The sequence below is a fragment of the Aegilops tauschii genome, chromosome 7, assembly GCF_002575655.3.
Source record: "Aegilops tauschii subsp. strangulata cultivar AL8/78 chromosome 7, Aet v6.0, whole genome shotgun sequence".
NCBI classification, from domain to species: Eukaryota; Viridiplantae; Streptophyta; class Magnoliopsida; order Poales; family Poaceae; genus Aegilops; species Aegilops tauschii.
Window position 1 is genome coordinate 150525218 of NC_053041.3, and position 8427 is coordinate 150533644.

Below are 8427 nucleotides of genomic sequence, written 5' to 3' on the forward strand. Positions count from 1 at the left end.
TTAAGTTTATTAAGGGCTGCTGATCCGAGTTGCTAATCACCAAGCTCCCGTGAAAAAATAAGCTAATAACTGATGACTACTAAACTCTATGACAACATGTATATTTGCGCCTGGCTTTTCCCAAGTCCGTATCCGTTTCCGATAGAATTATGTTTTCCTTGTCATGCTAATATTATAGTATCATTTTATCTATAAATTGACACCATTATAATTAGGCTCACGAAGATTTAGTGGTGGAATTTATTGTTGTGGCCACAACACGTGTTATATAAAAATTAAAAATAGATGTATATTATTTCATATATAAAATGGATGTAGTGATCTAAACACACTTATATTTATTTACGGAGGGAGCATTTCTATTGTTCATTTTGAATTAGGTACTGACATTTTTCAGATGGCGTTTCTGTACGTAAGCCAAGTTGCTAACATTAGTATCTCTTTTCGAAATTCGTTTGCAAAATAGTCACATTCTTTAAATTGTACAACTATTTTGAGTTTTGATAAATTAAATAGAGTCACATTCTTTAAATCGTGTAGCTATTTTAGTTTAAAACTAAATTATTTACTGCTAACATCACCCATGATGTAACGGAATGCAACACAGACTGATATTTGATTGGCCAAACTATCTTTTCTCCTCTACTCTCCGATTGGCTGTAGATTGTTTTTTTAATTGGGCTGTGGATTCTAATACGAACATGTATCTGCATGTCGGGGCCTAGTTTTTTATTTGTCTAGTATACACTGTATTTTCTAGACATCTGATGCTAAGTTTTCCTTCAAGCCATCTCGTGGCACATTAATGGGCCAAATCGTGAATACTTAATATTAAGTACTTAATATTAAGCTGAAGCGCACTAAGCTGAGTCTGGATTGTTTTATTTAATGACGAAGGAGACCAGCCTGATTACTTTACTGATGCTATAGATGGCGCCAGCTTTGTTCTGTGGTCGGACACTTCCCTTTTTTCTGAACTGGACTCTTTCATAGCTGGCCGCCGGACATATTTTCCCGGAAACGATAACTGCCGAACGACCCGTATTTTTGCATGTCAGCCCGAACGCCCTAGCTGCCGTCCGATTATCTGCACAAATCCTTTTTTTTAGGGGATTTATCTGCACAAATCTTAGAGCATGTCCCAGTGCCAAGTCAGCACCGAACGACCACGTCTCTCCTCCCCCTTCCCTCCCCCCCCCCCCCCCTCTCCCTTATCCATTCGGCCACACATACAGGCCACTCACAACCCAATAGCAAGGCTGAGTGAGCGGCGACTCCGGTGATTCCCGACGGGCATTGCAGGGGGAGAGCGGCGATTCCCGGCGTGCACAGCCGGAGAGAGGGGCGATTCAGGTGGTTCTGGCAGACAACGGAGGCGGAGGCCCAGTGACGAGCTTCCTGAGACAGCGCCATGGACGCATCCGCGAGTGGGCGACACGATGGTCTCCTCCCCGACAGCGTCCTCTCGTCGGCGAAGAGGGACTCGCCCTCCACGGGATCTCGCCGCAGTGTGAGGAGTCGCTGGTGGAGGTCCTGCTCGCGGAGGGGAGCGACGACGAGTCCCCATGAATTTGCAGAGGGAGGGGGCGATGCCGTCTTCAGATTAGGCGGGGCGCGCTTATGGCGCCGCGCACGAGCTGGAGGCCCTCCTTAATTTGCGCATGCTCGCTTGCTCTTCCACGCCGACGAGGAGGAGGCCCTCTTCCTCTTCCGAGATGACGACGATGAGGCGCAAGGCCGAGGCGACTGTGGCACCACTGGTCGGTGACGACGGGGCCGTGCTCCGCCTGCTCCGTGCTCACGCAGACAATAGACGCCATGGAGCTGAATTCAAGGTCCCATATCCTATCAATGTTTTTGGTTCCTACTCTAATGCATATGTTGTGTTGTGCCTGTGTTTCATTTCAGACGCCAGCATTATATAGGCACATTGGTAGAGATGTCATGGCAGTAGTTATTTGATCTGGTTTTATAATTGATAGGGATAATCTATGGCACTTCCATATATGCAGTGAATGGCTAGTTGGCATGCGTACCACTATAATTCTTGCCATTTCGTTTGCTCAGGAAGAACAATTTTCTGCTGTGGCAAACACATACAATTTTTAACATCACTGAATAGAAGATATATTTACTTCAATCATCTTTTCATGGTAGATATGTAATGGCGGTTTCAACCCCACAGTTACCTGCCCCGACGAGGAGCGCCGTCCCTATGAGGCTATCGCCTGGTTAAAGTGTGACGGCCTCGACCGCCTCGCGATCGCCCCCCTGCGTTGGATTCTGATTTCCTTGTCAGTGTGACGATGCTTGCGATTTGCAAGGGCATCGGAGCTCTGCGGGTTCCTCGACAAAAGCAAATCAGGTGACCGTTGTTTCTTTGTTCTGGGAAAATGTAGCTCAATTCACATATGTGGGATGATCGGTTCAGTTAGTTGTACAGTCTATTGTTTGATGAGCTCGATGCACTTTGTGTTGTAAGGATTTTATTTGAGATAGTGCAGTCATATTAGCTTCTGCACCTGGAGTGCCCATGCTGCATTGAGTGGGAAAATTCCATTTTTTCTGGAGTTTTGTTCTTGATTGGATTGTGAAATAAATCACTAATTGTGGTTCTGCGATCGACTTCTTAAAGCCATCAGCGCTATTGATCATAAACAAGCACTCTAGCACCAGGTGACTTACTAGTTTTGCTTGACCTGGTCGAATAAATAATTTTGCCATGATAAATAAATGACATTTGCAATGGTTTGCCATCTGCCCACCCCCCCTTCTCAAGTTGTTAATGCTCTCAAGTTAATCTGTAGATGCTTTTTTCAGACCCCCCTCCCCCTTCCCAAGTTGTTACTGCTCTCAAGTTAATCTGTAGATGTTTTTTCAGTTAGCAACCATTAAAACATGGCATTTTTGGGTCAGTTTTGTGTAGAAAGATGGCAAATATATACTTTTTTAGGTTCTGTACATAGTGATGATTTTTTGTTTTCTATGATAGCAATTTTCACCCAAGTTCACAATCTCTAAAATTGCCCTGGTAATTTTCAGCACGTTTTTTTTCTGTGAGCATGGCAAATCTTTTCTTCTTCTTTTACAACATGGTAATTTTTTCTTAATCACGACATGGCAAAATTTCCCTTTCATTTTGCCATGGCAAATTTACTTGCACATACATGGCAAATTTACTTCAACATTCATGGCAATTTTTTTCCTGCATGAAATTATTTACTCTTTTTTTGCCATTTCAAATTTACCTTTATTTTGTCATGGCAACATTTACCTTTTATTTGCCATGCCAAAATAAAGGAAAATTCATGGAGCATGGCAAATTTAACTTTCTGCTTTGCCATGTCAACTTTTACTTTTTTTCGCCATGGCAAAATTTTACGTTCATTGCCATGGCAATTTTACCTTTAAATACTTGGCAAATTTATTGTTACATACATGGCAAATTTTACTTTGTTTTGCCATGTCAAAAGAATTACTTTTAAGTTGCCATGGCAAAATTTTAGCTTAACTGCCATGGCAACTTTACTTGTAAGTACATGGAAAATTTACTTGAACATACATGGCAAATTTAACTCTTTTTTGCTATGTCAAAAAAATTTCTTCTAAGTTACCATGGCGAATTTTTACCTTAATTGCCATGGCAACTTTACTTGTAAGTACATGGCAAATTTACTTGAACATACATGGCAAAATTAACCTTTTTTATTGCCATGGCAAAATTAACTTTTTATTACCATGGCAGTTTTTATTAAACATACGTGGCAAATTTTCTTTTTGTCACTCATGACCCATTTACTTCTATGGAGCATGGCAAGTTTGACTTCTATTTTTGCCATCGCAAAAATACTTCATCCACGACAAATTTTGCCTTTTTCATTGTTCATGGTAATTTTTGCTACTATAGACTATGGTACATTTACTTTACAAAACGTGGCAATTACTACTAATCAAAAGATCGTGCACATGATGGCAATTTTTAATCCACATTTTTTGTCTCTTCATTTATAGAGTAAAAATAGCATACAAATTTTTCGTCCACACTTGCCATCATGGCAAAGATGCAAAATTTGCATGGACTTTTTCTTTTTTGTTGACCATGGCAAATTTTGCTTATAAAGATGATGGCAATTTTTTTGGCTTCAACCCATAGTGAAATTTTCTTGTCTTTCATTTTTTTACTGTTTGGTTATTATTTTGGACATTTTTATGTTTTTATTTGTGTGCTTTTCTTAATGTCTGGGATCTGGCCCAGTAAAATGGGCCGTCGGTCCTTTTTTTGTTGGCGCTGGTGAGGTCGATCGTTCGGGCTGGAAGGGGTTCGATGTTCGGGCTGGAAGGGGTCGTTGATCGAACGTTTTGGTTCGGGAGAACCTCCCTCCTTGTGCGAACGAAGCGTTCGGTCTGGGGCTTCTGCAGACCGAACGTTCGACCGTTATCGGGGTCCTATTTTCCCTGTTGCTTCTGCAGACCGAACGTTCGACCGTTATCGGGGTCCTATTTTCCCTGTTGCTTCTGCAGACCGAACGTTCGACCGTTATCGGGGTCCTATTTTCCCTGTTACCATATGAACTTGTTGTAACACCAACATAAGGTAGTATTATTTTTCTTTTTTCTCTGTGAACGCATCGTTTTTCTTATAACATGTTGAACTATTCCAAAAGTATATGACACGTGACGTGTCCAACTATTTGTACGTAATAATATTTATATGTAACACTATATCTTTAAATCTAAACCGTTCATATCTAAATTTTATGGTCAAGATAATTTATTCTATGTGGATTACCGTGGTGTCTTATTTGTCTTCTGTTTTAATTATATAATAGAAATAGATAAGCAAACAACACACGAAAACAGAATCTGTCAAAACAGAACAGTCTGTAGCAATCTGACTAAATCGAATACTTCTGGAACTCCAAAAATTCTGCCAAATTAGGAAGACCAGGGCAATTTGTATATTAATCTACTGCAAAAATAATCAGGGCAACATCACTTTTCTGTGATTTCTTAAAATTATTTTCGTGAGCACAAAGTTTCTGTCTTTTTCAGCAAGATCAAACAACTATCACCCAAGAAGAATCTAAAGGCTTTACTTGGCACAAACACTAATTAAAACATAAAAAACACAATCATAACAGTAGCATGATGAATTATTTATTACTAAACATGAACAAAAAGTAAATAACAAAAATAAAATTGGGTTGCCTTCCAACAAGAGCTGTCATTTAACGCCCCTAGCTAGGCATTGATAAATTCAATGATGCTCACATAAAAGATAGCAATTGAAAACGAAGAGAGCATCATGTAGCATATGAAAATCACATCTAAGTCTAACATACTTCCTATGCATAGGCATTTTATAGGAAAAGAAATTAGCAAGACAAGCAAGATCTAGCATATGCAAGGAAGAAGAAAGAAACATTAGCAATCTCAACATAATGAGAGGTAATTTAGTAACATGAAAATTTCTACAACCATATTTCCCTCTCATAATAATTACATGTGAGATCATAATCAAATTCAACAATATAACTATCACATAAAATTTTCTCTTCGTGATCCTCATGCATGCAAAGTTGACACTCTTTCGAAATAGTGGGATTATCATAAAATAAAGTCGTGACCTCTCCCAACCCACTTTTATCAAAAAATTCATAAGATTGAACATCCTCCAAATATGTGGGATTTAAAGTTAACACTCTTCCAAACCCACTTTCAATATTATTGCAAACATTATTATCAATCTCATATTCATCATGGGGCCTAAATAAATTTTCAAGATTATAAGAAGAATCACCCCAATCATGATCATTGCAACAAGTAGTGGACATAGAAAAACTAGCATCCCCAAGCTTAGGGTTTTGCATGTTATTAGCACAATCGACACAAATAGAATTTATAGTAAAACCATTGCAATCATGCTTTTTATTCAAGGAGCTATCATGAATCACTTCATATATTTCTTCATCACAATTTTTAGATTCATGAATATCAAGCAAAACTTCATAAAGATAATCTAGTGCACTCAACACACTAGCAATAGTTTCATCATAATTGGATCTCTTAAAGAGATTAGTGAGTGGATGAGGATCCATAAACTTTTAGCAAGCGAAGATGCAAGCAAAAAGAAGACACATGGTAACACAAGATCGAACGGAAGAAGAGCGAAAGAAAAGGGAAAATCTTTTCGTAATTCATTTTAGAAGTGGGGGTTAGGGAAACGAGAGGCGAATGGCAAATAATGTAATGCGAGGGAGAAGATTTTATGATGGGCACTTGGTATGTCTTGACTTGGCGTAGATCTCCCCGTCAATGGCGCCAGAAATCCTTCTTGCTACCTCTTGAGCATGCGTTGGTTTTTCCTTGAAGAGGAAAGGGTGATGCAGCAAAGTAGCGTAAGTATATCCCTCGGTTTTTGAGAACCAAGGTATCAATCAAGTAGGAGACAACACGCAAGTCATCTAGTACCTGCACAAACAATCAAGAATCTTGCAACCAACACGATAAAGGGGTTGTCAATCCTTTCACGGCCACTCGCAAAAGTGAGATCTAATAGAGATAGTAAAGTAAATATTTTTGGTATTCTTGTTGTATAGATTGGAAAGTAAAGATTGCAAAATAGTAAAGGAGATGCGATGTAAATAACAGAGATGCAATATAATATGAAAGAGACCCAGCGGCCATAGGTTTCACTAGTGGCTTCTCTCAAGATAGCATGTATTACGGTGGGCGAACAAATTACTGCCGAGCAATTAATAGAAAAGCGCATAGTTATGAAGATATCTAAGGCAATGATCATGAATATAGGCATCACGTCCGTGGCAAGTAGACCGAAATGATTCTACATCTACTACTATTACTCCACACATCGACCGCCATCCAGCATGCATCTAGAGTATTAAGTTCATAAGAACAGAGTAACGCATTAGGCAAGATGACATGATGTAGAGGGATAAACTCAAGCAATATGATATAAACCCCATCTTTTTATCCTCGATGGCAGCAACAATACAATACGTGCCTTGTTGCCCCTACTGTCACTGGGAAAGGACACCACAAGATTGAACCTAAAGCTAAGCACTTCTCCCATTGCAACAAATATCAATCTAGTAGGCCAAACTAAACCGATAATTCGAAGAGACTAGCAAAGATATCAAATCATGCATATAAGAATTCAGAGAAGAACCAAATAATATTCATAGATAATCTTGTTCATAAATCCACAATTCATCGAATCTCGGCAAACACACCGCAAAAGTATTACATCGAATAGATCTCCAAGAACATCGAGGAGAACTTTGTATTGAAGATCAAAGAGAGAGAGAAGAAGCCATCTAGCTAATAACTATGGACCCGAAGGTCTGTGGTAAACTACTCACGCTTCATCGGAGAGGCTATGGTGTTGATGTAGAAGCCCTCCGTGATTGATTCCCCCTCCGGCAGATCGCCGGAAAAGGCCCCAAGATGGGATCTCACGGGTACAGAAGGTCGCGGCGGTGGAAAAGAGGTTTCGTGGCTCCCCCTGATGTTTTTAGGGTATAAGAGTATATATAGGCGAAGGAAGTACGTCGGTGGAGCTACGAGGGGCCCACGAGGGTGGGGGCGCGCCTACCCCCCTTGGCGCGCCGTTCTGCCTTGTGGCCGCCTCGTGGCGTTCCAGACTTCAACTCCAAGAAAGATCATCGTGAAGGTTTCATTCCATTTGGATTCCATTCGATATTCCTTTTCTGCGAAACACTAAAATAGGCAAAAAAACAGAAACTGGCACTAGGCCTCCGGTTAATAGGTTAGTCCCAAAAATATTATAAAAGAGCATATTAAAGCCCATTAAACATCCAAAATAGATAATATAATAGCATGGAACAATCAAAAATTATAGATACATTGGAGACGTATCAACCACCAGATCTTCATGTCCAAAGAAGATGAGGAGAAGACATCGTTCATCACTCCGTGTGGTACGTACTGCTTTGTCTGCATGCCTTTCAGATTAAAGAGTGCCGGGTCCACTTTTGCAAGAGCAGTCCAGATTGGTTTTGAGCCACAGTTACACAGAAATGTAGAAGCCTATATGGATGACATCGTGGTCAAAACCAAGGATAAGTCCACCCTTATCCAGGATTTGGAGGAGACATTTGCTAATCTACGCAAGATCAACTTGAAGCTTAATTCGGAGAAGTGTGTATTCAGTGTTCTCTCTGACAAGCTACTTGGATTCTTTGTGTCCCATTGGGGGATCGAAGCCAACCCCGACAAGATCAAGGCCATTGAGAAGATCCAAGCACCAAGGACAGTTAAGGATGTAAAGCGCTTGACCGGATGCGTTGCCGCGCTAAGCAGATTCATTTCCAAGTCTGCCGAGTGTGCCCTGCCGTTCTTTAAAATTTTGAAGAAAGCAGGGCCTATGAAGTGGACCCCGGAAGC

General features: G+C 40.4%; 1 long non-coding RNA gene across 1 annotated transcript; it reads left to right on the plus strand.

Annotated features, from left to right (window-relative positions):
• The first annotated feature begins 1213 nt into the window (after positions 1-1213).
• Positions 1214-2566, plus strand: LOC120970003 (uncharacterized). Its single transcript, XR_005764771.3, has 2 exons — positions 1214-1835; positions 2158-2566. It is a non-coding gene; the product is annotated as an uncharacterized lncRNA (long non-coding RNA).
• Positions 2567-8427: the final 5861 nt, after the last annotated feature.